Below are 16,734 nucleotides of genomic sequence, written 5' to 3' on the forward strand. Positions count from 1 at the left end.
CGATCACGTCCCTCTACAATCTCTCACCGCTCCTTAACCCCGACCTCACCGCTCCTGCTGTACCTGCCCACGCTCCAATCACCGACCTGGACCTTGGTAATGTCCCTTTTCACTGCCATTGCTCTCCTGCTCCAGCGCGTGCTGCTCCCCAGAGTGGTCGGCCTCCACGCTGCTCTTTCCGCTCCCCGGCCTGCTCCACCGAGAAGGACAAGGGCAGCAGGCGCATGGGAACACCACCACCTCCACGTTCCCCTCCAAGTCACACACCTGACTTGGAAATATATCGGCCGTTCCTTCATCGTCGCTGGGTCACAATCCTGGAACTCCCTCCCTAACAGCACTGTGGGAGCACCTTCACCACACGGACTGCAGCGGTTCAAGAAGGCGGCTCGCCACCACCTTCTCAAGGGGCAATTAGGGATGCCGGCCTTGCCAGCGACGCCCACATCTTGAGAATGAATAAAACGATATGGCTAATTTGGATGTGGGAGGAATCGCGGCCGGCCACACTTTCCAGCCCTGGGTGTCAGTCAGCAGGACGCGCCTTGGCAGATGTCCCGCCCTTCCTACGCCAGGCACTGAGAGCAGCTGTAACACCCCTACTATGGCTGAACTCAGAGTTACAAGCCCACCTCAGACTGGGAACCGACCCCGGGACTCCGCGGCTGGCAACGTGGCCAAGCGAGAAGCAGCAGGCGGGCTCGGCTCAATTTTAACGGCCGGGCCTCGGTTTTAGGCCGCTCACCCACCAAAACGGCTGAGAAATCGGCGGCAGGCAGCTGCCTGGCCGTTGAAATCTTTTGAGTCGGAGGTGACGGCCAGGGACACCGGCATTAGGTAAGTGAATAGGCAGTAGGGAGGGGAGCGGCGGGAGAGGGTGAAGCTCAGTCTGGTGGAACTCTTGGGGAAAGGGAGGACCGAGGTTTCCTTGTGCCGGACTTTGGGTATTCCACATTTTTTATAATTAGTAACTGGAGATGTGAGCGTCGCTGACGGGCACAGCATTTATTGCCCAATCCGTGTGGCCCTCGAGGAAGCAGAGGTGGTCGTTCTCCTCGAGCCACTGCAGGCCGTGTGCTGAAGGAACTCCCACCATGTTGTCAAGTAGTGAATTGCAGAATGTGATGAGCCAGTGACGGCGAAGGAACGGCAACAGTTGCCCAATTCGGGATGGTGTGTGACTCGGAGACGATTTTGTTTCCACAACATTGCTGCACTTGCCCACATCTCGCTAATGGCCTTATTTTTGTGATTAGCCGGGTCTTTTTATGTGACATTCAAACACAAACATGAGCCAGACGGAGTCTGCAAGCATCTGCTTTTGGTCAAATCCTTAAGTGGTTTTGGTATCCAATTATTGCGGAATTTTTGGTTCTGTTCTCTCAGCCTGCAAGCACATCAGTGGCAAATCAGGAGAGATCACGGCATGGCCGAGCTAAAAGCCTCTTGTACCAGGCCCGTGTGACACTCAGGGACAACTTGTATTGATGTTCTCAGAAGATTTCATAGAATTCAAAAGCAAATGAGCTCATAGAATCATAGAAATTTACAGCACGGAAGGAGGCCATTTTGGCCCATCGTGTCCGTGCCAGCTGACAAAGAGCTATCTAGCCCAATTCCACTTTCCAGCTCTTCGTCCATAGGAACACGAGGAGGCCAGTCAACCCCAAACCTGATACACCATTCAATTAGATCATGGCTGATCTGTACCTCAACTCCATTTACCCACCTTATTCCTCCATATCCCTCGAGACCCTTACCCAACAAAAATCTATTGATTTCAGTCTTCAAAGCTCCACTTGACCCCCAGCACCTCAGCTTTTTGGGGAGAGAGTTCCAGATTCCCACCACACTTTGTGTAACAAAGTGCTTCCAGACATCACCCCTGAACGGCCTGGCTCTAATTCTAAGGTGATGACCATTGTCCTGGACTCCCCCACCAGAGGGAATAATGTCTCTGTATCTCCATTGTCCAAGCCCTCCACCATTTTAAACACTTTGATTAGATTGCCCCTCAACCTTCTGCGTGCGGGGGAATACTTTGAATCAACCTGTTCTTGTAATTTAACCCTGCAATCCCCGGTTATCATTCTGAGAGAGTGCAGTCCCTCTTTTGTTGGCAAACGCAGCGGCCAGTTTATGCACACAGGCAGCGAGTGAGATATTGCGGCCCGGAGTTCCCGCATAACATCGGAATCTGGGTGGAATGAAATGAAATGGAGCAAAAGCTGGCGGAAATCGAAGTGTTCAGTGAGTTGCGCCCACAACCATTTCGCGTTGGAGTTTCCACGACCTTTCGCGCCGGTTCGGAAGTCGGCAGCAGACCCCGCCCACAAAACCGTCCGCAGCCCCGGGTCAGCCAGTGAGTTTCCATCAGTCAAGCCCGTCCGAGGGGGACGCCGTCACATTGAGCCCAGAATATCGGGAGCACAGACTCGCGTGGGTCCGTCGGTAATGATCTGCACCTTCAGCGACGGGCAGTCAATCAAAGCCCCTTTCTCACACCAAAGCCGCAATTACTTTAAATTCAGTTTAAACGAGTCCTAATTCAGGATCTGCCCTTGTGTCAACTGAAACCACTAACACCACCTGTTTGCTCAGCTGTCGCCGTTACTTTGCATATTTTCAGTTTAAACCAGCTCAATTCCCCATTAGCCATGTTCCCGTCAACAATGGGTTACGATCGACTATGCTGCTGGGTTGCACTGTTTAGAATGATAGAATCTTACAGCACAGAAGGAGGCCATTTGGCCCATCGTGCCTGTGCCAGTGTAATGTATGCACCTGTGAGCATGCTCACGGGTTTGTAGAGCTGTTGCAACAAGAAGGCAGTTATAAGTGTCTGGAGTGTCCCCCAGATCGGGGGGCACTCGATCTAATGTTAATTTTGTACTCCCCAAAAGAGTTGTAGAGCTGTTGCCCAATGGAGTGCTCTCTACGCGGGAGTCCTCCCTTTATTTATTGGGGACATGGCCTGGAGGGTGTTGCACGGAGCAGTCCCGTGCAATAGATTTTTAAGTCGGATCACGGGCTCCCAGGCCGCCTGTAATTTCTGCGGTCTAGAAGTTCTATGTCTACGTTGAATGTACGAGGTTGCAGTCTCTCTTCCAATAAATCCCCAGGGCCTGATAGTCTGCATCCCAGAGTACTTAAGGAAGTGGCCCTAGAAATAGTGGATGTATTGGTGATCATTTTCCAACAGTCTATCGACTCTGGATCAGTTCCTATGGACTGGAGGGTTGCTAATGTAGCCCCACTTTTTAAAAAAGGAGGGAGTGAGAAAATGGGTAATTATAGACCGGTTAACCTGACATCAGTAGTGGGAAAAATGTTGGAATCAATTATTAAAGATGAAATAGCAGCGTATTTGGAAAGCTGTGACAGGATTGGTCCAAGTCAGCATGGATTTATGAAGGGGAAATCATGCTTGACAAATCTTCTAGAATTTTTTCAGGATGTAACTAGTAGAGTGGACAAAGGAAAACCAGTGGATGTGGTGTATTGGTGTGCAAATTTAAAGCACATGGTATTGGGGGTAATGTACTGACGTGGATAGAGAACTGGTTGGCAGACAGGAAGCAGAGAATCGGGATAAATAGGTCCTTTTCAGAATGGCAGGGAGAGACTAGTGGGGTGCCGCAGGGCTCAGTGCTGGGACCCCAGCTAATTAAAATATACATTAATGATTTGGATGATGGAATGGAGTGTAATATCTCCAAGTTTGCGGATGACATTAAGCTGGGTGGCGGTGTGAGCTGTGAGGAGGACGCTAAGAGGCTGCAGGGTGACTCGCACAGGTTAGGCGAGTGGGCAAGTGCATGGCAGATGCAGTATAATGTGGATAAATGTGAGGTTATCCACTTTGGTGGCAAAAACACGAAGGCAGAATATTATCTGAATGGCGGCAGATTAGGAAAAGGGGAGGTGCAACGAGACCTGGGTGTCATGGTTCATCAGTCATTGAAAGTTGGCATGCAGGTACAGCAGGCGGTGAAGAAGGCAAATGGTATGTTGGCCTTCATGGCTAGGGGATTTGAGTACAGGAGCAGGGAGGTCTTACTGCAGTTGTACAGGGCCTTGGTGAGGCCTCACCTGGAATATTGTGTTCAGTTTTGGTCTCCTAATCTGAGGAAGGACGTTCTTGCTATTGAGGGAGTGCAGCGAAGGTTCACCAGACTGATTCCAGGGATGGCAGGACTGACATATGAGGAGTGTCTGGATGGACTGGGCCTGTATTCACTGGAGTTTAGAAGAATGAGAGGGGATCTCATAGAAACATATAAAATTCTGACGGGACTGGACAGGTTAGATGCTGGAAGAATGTTCCCGATGTTGGGGAAGTCCAGAACCAGGGGACACAGTCTAAGGATAAGGGGCAAGCCATTTAGGACTGAGATGAGGAGAAACCTCTTCACTCAGAAAGTTGTTAACCTGTGGAATTCCCTGCCGCAGAGAGTTGTTGAAGCCAGTTCATTGGATATATTCAAAGAGGGAGTTAGATATGGCCCTTATGGCTAAAGGGATCAAGGGATATGGAGAAAAAGCAGGAAAGGGGCAGTCATGATCTTACTGAATGGTGGTGCAGGCTCGAAGAGCCGAATGGCCTACTCCTGCACCTATTTTCTACGTTTCTATGTTTCCAATATCTGAAAGGGCTGCTTCTCAAATTCTGGTTGCACTTCAGTCCCACGCTCCTGATCTTTGGGCACCCTGTGTGGAGGGGAGCAGGCCGGTCGGAAGGCCTCCTCGTAGGACTGCTCCTGGACATGGCCAAGGGGGTCATCAGTCGGTCCAGGCAGCGGGCGGTCGAGGAGGTCGTTCAGCCCAACTGCCTGCCTCTCTTCCACGGTTACATCCGAGCCAGGGTGTTCGTAGAGATGGAGCACGCGGTGTCCACCGGTATTCTCGCGGCCTTCCGCGAGAGGTGGGCATCACCCCTGGCAACCAAATTTGAATTTGAATTAAGTTTACTGCCAAAAGTTAATTTGTTTATTGTGTCAGTTTTAGTGCCCCCCTTTAATCAGGGGGCAGTTGATTTATGGTCCCACACAAAAATAGTTGTAGAGCTGTTGCATTGGGAGTGGCTTAACCAATCATGTGATGTTCACCAGACTCAATAAAACCCCAGCCAGTTGGGCCGAGATCATCTACGATGAGATATGCAGTTGTGAACCTTGTGGATGAACTGGTAAAGTGTGTGGTGTGATTGTGAAACCTTTGATAATAAGCCAACTAGTTCTTAATAGCAATGTGTCGGCTATGAATTCTTAAGCAAAGAACCCATGAAGCAAATACATTACAGTCGGCTCTTTGAAAGAGCTGTCCAATTGGTCCCACTCTCCTGCTCTTTCCCCACACCCATGCAAATTTTTCCTGTTCAAGTAATGCAATTCATGGGAGATTTTATGTTGGGTTTATGCTTATGAGTTTGAGCAGAAACGGGGGGCGTAGCTTATCCTCGGCACATTTTATCGATTGCGCCCCCTGAAGGTAACTCTTGGCCTCTGTGTTTGGCGTTGGCTCAATGGTAGGTGTTGGCCAGGGCACGGGGGGCGGGGGCGGAGGAGTGAGCGCACTGCAGCCATGTGGGACCACACATCGATCGGGACGTCCCGGCCGCGGGAAAAGATTCCACGCATACCTGGCTGCTGCAGGACATTTAAAGGGACCGTGCATCAACAAAATAAATGAGAGGGAACATTGGGTGAGGGGCAGGGTCATTGACCGTGCGTGGACTTCCCATTCATCCCCCATCCAGTTGGAAGAGCCACGGCGATTTCCTGGGAATTGCGCTGATGTTCGGAGACTGGCGGGAGAATCCCTGGGATATTCACGCCCAGGGCAGAACGGTCGGGTCTCAGTTTGCCATCTCCGCCTCCCTCAGTTCTGTACTGGAGTGTCAAATTAGATTATGGGCTCAAGTCCCAGAGTGAGGCTTGAACCCACAACACTGCAGGCAACTTTGCTCAGTGAGCAATATTCTCGTTTCTGAGTCAGAGGTTTGTGGGCGATGTCACCTTTAAGCTGCACGGCTGCATCACTGCACGGCTCTCCAGACCTCGCACGCAGCCGGTTTCTGCATTTTCAATGAGAAAAAACGCGCAATAGTTTCAATGGGCCCCGCAGCTCCTTAAAGGAGCAGCGCACCCAAAAAAAACTTTAACAGGAATGTTGGTTGTGGAGACTTGAGAACGTAATCCAGGCTGACACTCCCAGTGCAGTACTGAGGGAACGCTGCACTGTCGGAGGGGCAGTACTGAGGGAGTGCTGCACTGTCGGAGGGGCAGTACTGAGGGAGTGCTGCACTGTCGGAGGGGCAGTACTGAGGGAGTGCCGCACTGTCGGAGGGGCAGTACTGAGGGAGTGCTGCACTGTCGGAGGGGCAGTACTGAGGGAGTGCTGTACTGTTGGAGGGGCAGTACTGAGGGAACGCTGCACTGTCGGAGGGGCAGTACTGAGGGAGCGCCGCACTGTCGGAGGGGCAGTACTGAGGGAGCGCCGCACTGTCAAGACCTCAGATGGACCTAAAAGAGCCCATGGACACTTTTTTGAAGAACTGCAGCAGAGTACGCCCCAGTGTCTTTGGACCAATATTTATCCCTCAATCAACAGGTGTTCTGGTCATTTATCTCATTGCTCAGAACCCCCAAAACATACCACAGAAAATGCTGGAGGCGTGAGAGCGACTGAGTGGGGAGTGAGGGGAGAGAGGGGAGTGAGGGGGATTGAGGGGAGTGAGGGCGTGTGTGTGAGGGGAGTGAGGGGGTGAGGGTGTGTGTGTGAGGGGGTGAAGGGGAATGAGGGGCAAGTGAATGTAAGAGGGGGTGAGGGGGAGTGAGGGGGGAATGAGTGTGATGGGGGTGAGAGGGGGTGTGAGGGAAGTGAGGGGGTGAGGGTGTGAGGGGGGAGTGAGTTTGATAGGCTGTGAAAGGGAGTGAAAGTGTGTGTGAGGGGATCCTGCGGTCATCCCCCTGCAAAACAGATACACTGCTTTGAGTACTGGTGAGGAGGATGACTCATCAGGGGAGGGCAGCAGCAGCCAGGCTCATGGCACGTGGCTGGCTCTGCTGCACAGGAGGGCAGGAAAAAGAGTGGGAGAGCGATCATGATAGGGGATTCAATTTTAAGTGGAATAGATAGGCGTTTCTGCGGCCGCAACCGAGACTCCAGGATGGTATGTTGCCTCCCTGGTTCAAGGGTCAAGGATGTCTCGGTGCGGGTGCAGGACATTCTGAAAAGGGAGGGTGAACAGCCAGTTGTCATGGTGCACATTGGTACCAACGACATAGGTAAAACAAGGGATGAGGTCCTACGAGACGAATTTAAGGAGCTAGGAGCTAAATTAAAATGTAGGACCTCAAAAGTAGTAATCTCGGGATTGCTACCAGTGCCACGATATAGTCAGAGTAGGAATCGCAGGATAGCTCAGATGAATACGTGGCTTGAGCAGTGGTGCAGCAGGGAGGGATTCAAATTCCTGGGGCATTGGAACAAGTTCTGGGGGAGGTGAGACCAGTACAAACCGGACGGTCTGCACCTGGGCAGGACCGGAACCAATGTCCTAGGGGGAGTGTTTGCTAGTGCTGTTGGGGAGGAGTTAAACTAATATGGCAGAGGGAATGGAAACCAATGCAGGGAGACAGAGGAAAACAAAATGGAGACAGAAGCAAAAGACAGAAAGGAGATGAGTAAAAGTGGAGGGCAGAGAAACCCAAGGCAAAAAACAAAAAGGGCCACTGTACAGCAAAATTCTAAAGGGTCAAAGTGTAATAAAAAGGCAAGCATGAAAGCTCGGTGCCTCAATGCGAGGAGTATTCGGAACCCAGGAAAGGGCTCTGAGCTAGTTAGAGTGGGTGAGAGCTCAGATGAACAGGACCCCAAGAAAGAATGCAAAAGGTAGGAGGCAAGAGAGCAGAGTAGCACTGGGGTAAGTGTAAACCACAAGGTGATAGGAAGGGACAATATGTATGAATATAAAGGGGCTGCTTGAGGGGTCAAAACTAAAAATCATGGTTTAAAAACTAGTATTAAAACACTCTACCGAAACGCACGCAGCATTCAAAATAAAGTAAATGAGTTGACGGCACAAATCATTACAAATGGGTATGATTTGATGGCCATTACAGAAACGTGGTTGCAGGGGGCCAAGACTGGGAATTAAACATACAGGGGTATCTGACAATTCGGAAAGATATACAAGAAGGGAAAGGAGGTGGGGTAGCTCTGTTAATAAAGGATGATATCAGGGCAGTTGTGAGAGATGATATTGGCTCTAATGAACAAAATGTTGAATCAATGTTGGTGGAGATTAGAGATAGTAAGGGGAAAAAGTCACTGGTGGGCGTAGTTTATAGGCCCCCAAATAATAACTTCACGGTGGGGCAGGCAATAATCAAGGGAATAATGGAGGCATGTGAAAAAGGAATGGCAGTAATCATGGGGGATTTTAACCTACATATCAATTGGTCAAACCAAATCGCACGGGGTAGCCTTAAGGAGGAATTCATAGAATGCATACGGGATTGTTTCTTAGAACAGTATATTACAGAACCTACAAGGGAGCAAGCTATCTTAGATCTGGTCCTGTGTAATGAGACAGGAATAATAAACGATCTCCTAGTAAAAGATCCTCTCGGAATGAGTGATCACAGTATGGTTGATTTGTAATACAGATTGAGGGTGAGGAAGTAGTGTCTCAAACAAGCGTACGATGCTTAAACAAAGGGGACTACAGTGGGATGAGGGCAGAGTTGGCTAAAGTAGACTGGAAACACAGACTAAACGGTGGCACAATTGAGGAACAGTGGAGGACGTTTAAGGAGCTCTTTCATAGTGCTCAACAAAAATATATTCCAGTGAAAAAGAAGGGCGGTAAGAGAAGGGATAACCAACCGTGGATAACCAAGGAAATAAAGGAGAGTATCAAATTAAAAACCAATGTGTATAAGGTGGCCAAGGTTAGTGGGAAACTAACAGATTGGGAAAAGTTTAAACGACAGCAAAGAATGACTAAGAAAAGAAAGATAGATTACAAAAGTAAACTTGTGCAAAACATAAAAACAGATAGTAAAAGCTTTTACCAATATATAAAACGGAAAAGAGTAACTAAAGTAAATGTTGGTCCCTTAGAAGATGAGAAGGGGGATTTAATAATGGGAAATGTGGATATGGCTGAGATCTTAAACAATTATTTTGCTTCGGTTTTCACAGTGGAAGACACAAAAACCATGCCAAAAATTGCTGGTCACGGGAATGTGGGAAGGGAGGACCTTGAGACAATCACTATCACTAGGGGGGTAGTGCTGGACAGGCTAATGGGACTCAAGGTAGACAAGTCCCCTGGTCCTGATGAAATGCATCCTAGGGTATTAAAAGAGATGGCGGAAGTTATAGCAGATGCATTCGTTATAATCGACCAAAATTCTCTGGACTCTGGGGAGGTACCAGCGGATTGGAAAGCAGCTAATGTAACGCCTCTGTTTAAAAAAGGGAACAGACAAAAGGCAGGTAACTATAGGCCAGTTAGTGTAGCATCTGTAGTGGGGAAAATGCTTGAAGCTATCATTAAGGAAGAAATAGCGGGACATCTAGATAGGAATAGTGCAATCAAGCAGACGCAACATGGATTCATGAAGGGGAAATCATGTTTAACTAATTTACTGGAATTCTTTGAAGATATAACGAGTATGGTGGATAGAGGTGTACCGATGGATGTGGTGTATTTAGATTTCCAAAAGGCATTCGATAAGGTGCCACACAAAAGGTTACTGCAGAAGATAAAGGTACGCGGAGTCAGTGGAAATGTATTAGCATGGATCGAGAATTGGCTGGCTAACAGAAAGCAGAGAGTCGGGATAAATGGGTCCTTTTCGGGTTGGAAATCAGTGGTTCGTGGTGTGCCACAGGGATCGGTGCTGGGACCACAACTGTTTACAATATACATAGATGACCTGGAAGAGGGGACAGAGTGTAGTGTAACAAAATTTGCAGATGACACAAAGATTAGTGGGAAAGCAGGTTATGTAGAGGACACAGAGAGACTGCAAAGAGATTTAGATAGGTTAAGCGAATGGGCTAAGGTTTGGCAGATGGAATACAATGTCGGAAAATGTGAGGTCATCCACCTTGGAAAAAAAACAGTAAAAGGGAATATTATTTGAATGGGGAGAAATTACAACATGCTGTGGTGCAGAGGGACCTGGGGGTTTGTGCATGAATCCCAAAAAGTTAGTTTGCAGGTGCAGCAGGTAATCAGGAAGGCAAATGGAATGTTGGCCTTCATTGCGAGAGGGATGGAGTACAAAAGCAGGGAGGTCCTGCTGCAACTGTACAGGGTATTGGTGAGGCCGCACCTGGAGTACTGCGTGCAGTTTTGGTCACCTTACTTAAGGAAGGATCTACTAGCTTTGGAGGGGGTACAGAAACGATTCACTGGGCTGATTCCGGAGATGAGGGGGTTACCTTATGATGATAGATTGAGTAGACTGGGTCTTTACTCGTTGGAGTTCAGAAGGATGAGGGATGATCTTATAGAAACATTTAAAATAATGAAAGGGATAGACAAGATAGAGGCAGAGAGGTTGTTTCCACTGGTCGGGGAGACTAGAACTAGGGGGCACAGCCTCAAAATACGGGGCAGCCAATTTAAAACCGAGTTGAGAAGGAATTTCTTCTCCCAGAGGGTTGTGAATCTGTGGAATTCTCTGCCCAAGGAAGCAATTGAGGCTAGCTCATTGAATGTATTCAAATCACAGACAGATAGATTTTTAACCAATAAGGGAATTAAGGGTTACGGGGAGCGGGCGGGTAAGTGGAGCTGAGTCCACGGCCAGATCAGCCATGATCTTGTTGAATGGCGGAGCAGGCTCGAGGGGCTAGATGGCCTACTCCTGTTCCTAATTCTTATGTTCTTATGTGAGGGGGGAGTGAATGTGGGAGGGTGAAAGGAGGTGAGGGGGTGAGGGGAGTGAGTGTGAGAGGGGGGTGAGAGGGGGTACAGGAGGTGAGGAGGAATGAGTATGTGGAGGCAGTGAGTGTAACGGGGTGAGGGGGAGAGGGAGTGAATGAGGGGGGAGTGAGTGTGAGGGGGTGAGGGGGAGTGAGTGTGGGAGGGTGAGGGAGTGAGTGCTTGAGGGAGGTGAGGGGGGTGAGAGGGGGGAAATGAGTGTGAGGAGGGAGTGAAGGGGAGTGGGTGTGAGGGGAGTGAGGAGGGAGTAAGTGTGAGGGAAATGAGTGAGGGGGTGAGGGAGTGAGTGTGAGGGGGTGAGGGGGAGTAAGGGTGAGGGAGTGTAAGGGGAGTGAGGAGGTGTAAAGGAGTGAGTGTGAGGGGGGTGATAGGGTGTAAGGGGGGGTGAGGGGGAGTGAGTGGAGGGGGTTAGAGGGGGTGAGGGGGTTGAGGGGATGGGGTGAGGGTGTTGAGAGGAGGGGGTGAGGGTGTGAGGGGGTTGAGGGGAGGGGATGTGCGGGGGTTGAGGGGAGGGTGTGAGGAGGTTGAGGGGAGTGGGTGAGAGGGTGTGAGGGGGTTGAGGGGAGGGGATGAGAGGGTGTAAGGGGTTTGAGGGGACGGGATGAGCGGATGTGAGGAGGTTGAAGGGAGGTGATGTGAGGGGATTCAGGGGAGGGGGTGGTGTGAGGGGGTTGACTGGATGGGGTAAGAGGGGGTGAGGGAAGGGGATGAGATGGTATAAGGGGGTTGAGGGGAGTGGGTGTAAGGGGGTGAGGGGGAATGAGTGTGAGGGTGTGAGGGAGTTGAGGGGAGAGTGTGTGAGAGGGAGTCAGTGTGAGGGGTGGTGAGGGGGAGAGGGGAGGGGAGGAGACCCAGCATTATGTGAAAGCGAGCGGTGTTAGTGCGGGGTCTCCCTGTCAGAGAGAGACTCTTGGTCCGCTCCGCGGGGCAGCAGCTGACTGGGAATCGGGAGCAGTCGGTGAGGTTATTGATCGAGTTATATTTCGCCTTTCTGTCCCAAGCTGGGCTCAGCGGTTTGGTATTTTATAGTATAATAGATTTTGAAAAAAATCAGTGTCTCGTAAATAAATTGTTTTTAGGTTTGGGAGCAATTTATTTCGCCAGTGCAGATGTCTTCATTTTGTTTTCTGTCTGTTTGTAATAAACATGTTTGTGGTCATTGTATCGAATGCTGGCGGTTTGAGTTTGGCATGGGTGCATTCCACTTCTATCTAATTGTTTCTGTTCTGAGGTCTGTCAATAATGGCAGTGTCTTGTTCCTGTCAATCTCTACCCTCCCTCCATCGCCCTCTCTCGGACTCTCTCTTTCTCTCCAATGTCTGTCTGTCTCTGATCCTCTTTCTGTCTCTCTCTCTCTCTCTTTTTCCGTCCCTCTCTCGCACTCTGCCTCTCTCTGTCGCTGTGTCTCTCTCTTTCGCTCTTTCTGCCCCTCTCAGTCGCTCTCTGTCTGTCACTGTGCGTCTCACACTCTTATGTTGGTCTCTTTCTCTGTTCCTCTCACTCTTGCTCTCTCTCTTTCTCTGTCTCTCTCTCTGTCTGTATCTGTGTGACTCCCTCTCTGTTGCTCTCTCTATCTCTCTCTCTGTCCCTTTCTCTCTGTCTACCTCTCTGTCTCTTTATCACTCTCTCTTTCTCTGTCTCTCTGCCTCTGTCTCTTTCTATCTCTCTGACTCTCTCTATGACGCCTTTTGGAAGTCCGTGTACACAATGTCAACCGCATTGCTTCCACTCCCAAAGTGAGTTCTCTGGTGGCTGAACAGTCCGATACGAGAGCCACAGACCCTGTTACAGGTGGGACAGACATTCGTCGCGGGAAGGGGTGGGTGGGGCTGGTTTGCCGCGCGCTCCTCCCGCTGCCTGCGCTTGGCCTCTTCAAGCTCCTTGCGTTGAGACTCGAAGAACTCAACGCCCTCCCGGATGGACTTTCTCCGCCTCGGGCGGTCTTCGGCCAGGGTCTCCCAGGTGTCAGTGGTGATGTCGCACTTTACCAGGGAGGCTTTGAGGATGTACTTATAACGTTTCCGCTGTCCACCTTTGGCTCGTTTACCATGAAGGAGCTCCGCATAAAGCATTTGCTTAGGGAGTCTCGTGTCTGGCATGCGAACTTTGTGGCCTGCCCAGCGAAGCTAGTCGAGTGTGGTCAGTACTTCAATGCTGGGGATGTTACCCTGGTCGAGGACCCTGATGTTGGTGCGCCTGTCCTCCCAGGGGATTTGCAGGATCTTGTGGAGACATCGTTGGTGATATGTCTGCAGCGATTTGAGGTGCCTTCTGTACATCGTCCATGCCTCAGATCCATACAGGAGGGTGGGTATTACTACAGCCCTGTAGACCATGAGCTTGGTGGTAGATTTGAGGGCCTGGTCTTCAAACACTCTTTTCCTCAGACGGCTGAAGGCTGCACTGGCGCACTGGAGGTGATGCTGAATCTTCACATCAATGTCTGCCTTTGTTGACAAGAGGCTCCCGAGATATGGGAAATGGTCCACGTTGTCCAGGGCCACGCCGTGGATCTTGATGATTGGGGGGCAGTGCTGTGCGGCGGTGACAGGCTGGTGGAGGTCCTTTGTCTTGTGATGTTAAGCGTAAGGCCCATGCTTTCATATCCCTCAGTGAATACATTGACTATCCTGGAGTTCAGCCTCTGAATGTGCGCAGACGCAGGCGTCATCCGCATACTGCAGCTCAACGACAGAGGTTGGGGTGATCTTGGACCTGGCCTGGAGGCGGCGTAGGTTGAACAGCTTCCCACTGGTTCTGTAGTTTAGTTCCACTTCAGCGGGGAGCTTGTTGATTGTGAGGTGGAGCATGGCGGCGAGGAAGATTGAGAAGAGGGTTGGGGCGATGACACAGCCCTGTTTGACCCCGGTCCAGATGTGGATTGGGTCTGTGATGGATCCGTTGGTAAGGAACACGGCCTGCATGTCAGCGTGAAGCAGGCGAAGGATGTTGACAAACTTTTGGGGGCATCCGAAACGGAGGAGGATGCTCCACAGACCCTCACGGTTGACAGTGTCAAAGGCCTTTGTAAGATCGAAAAAGGCCATGTATAAGGGCTGGCGCTGCTCCCTGCATTTTTCCTGCAACTAGCGTGCTGCAAAGATCATGCTTCATGCGTTTACACACATGCACTGTAAACCCTATCTTAGGTCTTTTTGTATTCTCTCTTAGTCTGACCCCACATAATACCGTTCTATTTCTTACTCTGGTGCTTTCTGTCTCTCCCAATCCTTTTTGCACCTTGTTTCTCCTTTCTAATGCTACATCCTGGTGCCCATCCCCCCATCAAATTAGTTTAAACCCTCCCCAACAGCACTAGCACAACCCTCACCCCCCCCCCCCCCCCGTCCCCCCGTCCCCCCGTCCCCCCTCCCTCCCCTCTCCCTGCAAGGAATAGTGCCATGGGATCTTTTACTTTCACTTGAGATGACAGACAGGGCCTCAGTTTAAAGTCTCATCTGAAAAACGGCACCTCCGACATGTAGCACTCCCTGAGTGCTGGAGTGTCAGCCTGGATTATGTGCCCATGGGTGTGTATGAGGATATGCGTGAGTGCGTGCAGGTGCCTGGGTATGTTTGTGTGTATGAGTATGTGTGCACCACTGCATGATGGTTTGGGGCAGTTATAAGTGCCGGGTGTATGTGAGGATATGGCTGGGTGTCTGCAGGCTTGGGTGTGTGAAGATGTGCAGGTATGTGCGAGTGAGAGAGTAGGTGTGCGTGGACTTGTCACTGTCTGCAGGTATGCACATTGAGTGTGTGTATTTATTGGTGTGTGAGGATGTCTGTGTGTGAGGGTGTGTATTTGTGAGGGTGTGTGTGAGGGTGTGTGTGTGTGAGGGTGTGTGTGTGTGTGGGTGTGTGTGTGTGTGTGTGTGGGAGGGTGTGTGTGTGTGTGGGAGGGTGTGTGTGAAGGTGTGTGTGTGAAGGTGTGTGTGTGAGGGTGAGGGTGTGTGAGGGTATGTGTGTGAGGGTGTGTGTGTGTGTGTGAAGGTGTGTGTGTGAGGGTGAGGGTGTGTGTGTGTGTGTGTGTGAGGGTGTGTGTGTGTGTGTGAGGGTGAGGGTGTGTGTGTGTGCGAGGGGAGGTGTGTGCGAGGGTGTAGGTGTGTGTGTATTTGGATCTGTGTTTGTGCTAGTGTGTGATATGTATGGAGGGTGTGAGTGAGTGCGGGTCTGTGGGGGTATAGGTGTTTATTTGTGAGGGAGGCTGTAAGTATCTTTATGTAAATTGTACGTGTGCGTCTATTCAGAGCTTGTGAACAATTTATTTCCTTGACACACAATCTGATAGCTCCCTCCCTTTAAGCCATTTTTCTGAGGTCCCAGACTAACCCATTGTAAATGGGCAGTGGCATCCTGCAGTGTGTTTAATGATAAAAACTGGTCAGAGGTCCTTTGTCCGGATGGTAAGGGGTGGAATGGGTTTGAAGTGTATCCACCATCTGAGAGGAGACAAGTATTCGTTGTGTTGGAATTTCCAAATTTGAGGAAGTGGATATTTGAGGAAGAGATGTGGCATGGTGAGCTGTCTAGAAGTGAGTGTCTCATCACTGTGAAAGGCCACATAACTCCACTCTAATAACCCGCCGCTCTGTTGCATAATATTTTCATAACTGCGGTGCTCAGTGTGGCAATGTTGAACAAGCAAATCAACAACAGTTACCAAAACATTTCATATAATGAGAACAATCTGTTGCATTAACAGTCCTCTGTCAGTGATGGCACTCCCTCTAGACGATATTTGGCCTCGGAGCATGGCTCTGCTTCTACAGTGGCACTGACTTTGCTACATGTCTGCCTCTCACGGTCTCAGGGCGTCCCAAAACACTTCCCAGCCAGTGAAGTACTTTTAGAAGTTTGGTTAATGTTGTAGCATAGGAAACGTGACAATGAAACTGCGCACAGCAAGCTCCCACAGCAGCAATGAGATAATAACCAGATAATCTGTTTTAGTGATGTTTGTTGAGGCCAGAAAAAATAAAAAGACTTGGATTTATATAGCGCCTTTCACGACCACCGGACGTCTAAAAGCATTTTACAGCCAATGAAGTATTTTTGGAGTGCAGTCACTGCTGTAATGTAGGAAACACAGCAGCCAATTTGTGCACAGCAAGCTCCCACAAACAGCAATGTGATAATGACCAGATAATCTGTTTTTTTTGTTATGTAGACTGAAGGATAAATATTGATCAGGACACCAGGGATAACGCCCCTGCTCTTTTTCAAAATAGCACCATGGGATCTTTTACGTGTACATGAGAGAGCAGACAGAGCCTCAATTTAACATCTGATCCGAAAGACGGCACCTCCAACAGTGCAGCACTCCCTCAGCACTGCACTGGGAGTGTCAGCCTATATTCTTTTGTACTCAAGTCCCTGAAGTGGGATTATAAACCTACAACCTTTTGACTCTAAGGCAAGAGTGCTGCCCACTGAGTCACAGAGGAGAACTCCCCTGCTCTTCTTTGAAATAGTGGCCGTGGGATCTTTTACACCCACCTGAGAGAGCAGACGCCTCAATCGAAAGGTGGCACTCGCTCAGTGTCGGCCTTGAATAGGCGCTCATGCCTCGTGGGTGGGGCTTCTGACCCATGGGTTTGTGACTCCCAGGTCAAGGTGCTCCCACTGAACCAGGGTTGGTCTGTCTGTTCCTGGCAGGTTCACCAACTTGGGGTAAAGCCCCTCCCAAGTCCATCACCGAGGGGTCCAGGGTTAGTGTACTTCCCATCAATCTCAGCCTGCAGGGTCCCTGCCCAGAGACCTGATCA

At 50.1% G+C, this 16,734-nt stretch overlaps 1 protein-coding gene across 1 annotated transcript in view; it reads left to right on the forward strand.

The window, feature by feature from the left end:
- The window catches only part of rspo4 (R-spondin 4), a 37,841-nt gene that overhangs the window by 19,334 nt on the left and 1,773 nt on the right, over window positions 1-16,734 (forward strand). The window lies entirely within an intron of this gene.

This window comes from Pristiophorus japonicus, chromosome 12, assembly GCF_044704955.1.
Source record: "Pristiophorus japonicus isolate sPriJap1 chromosome 12, sPriJap1.hap1, whole genome shotgun sequence".
NCBI classification, from domain to species: domain Eukaryota; kingdom Metazoa; phylum Chordata; class Chondrichthyes; family Pristiophoridae; genus Pristiophorus; species Pristiophorus japonicus.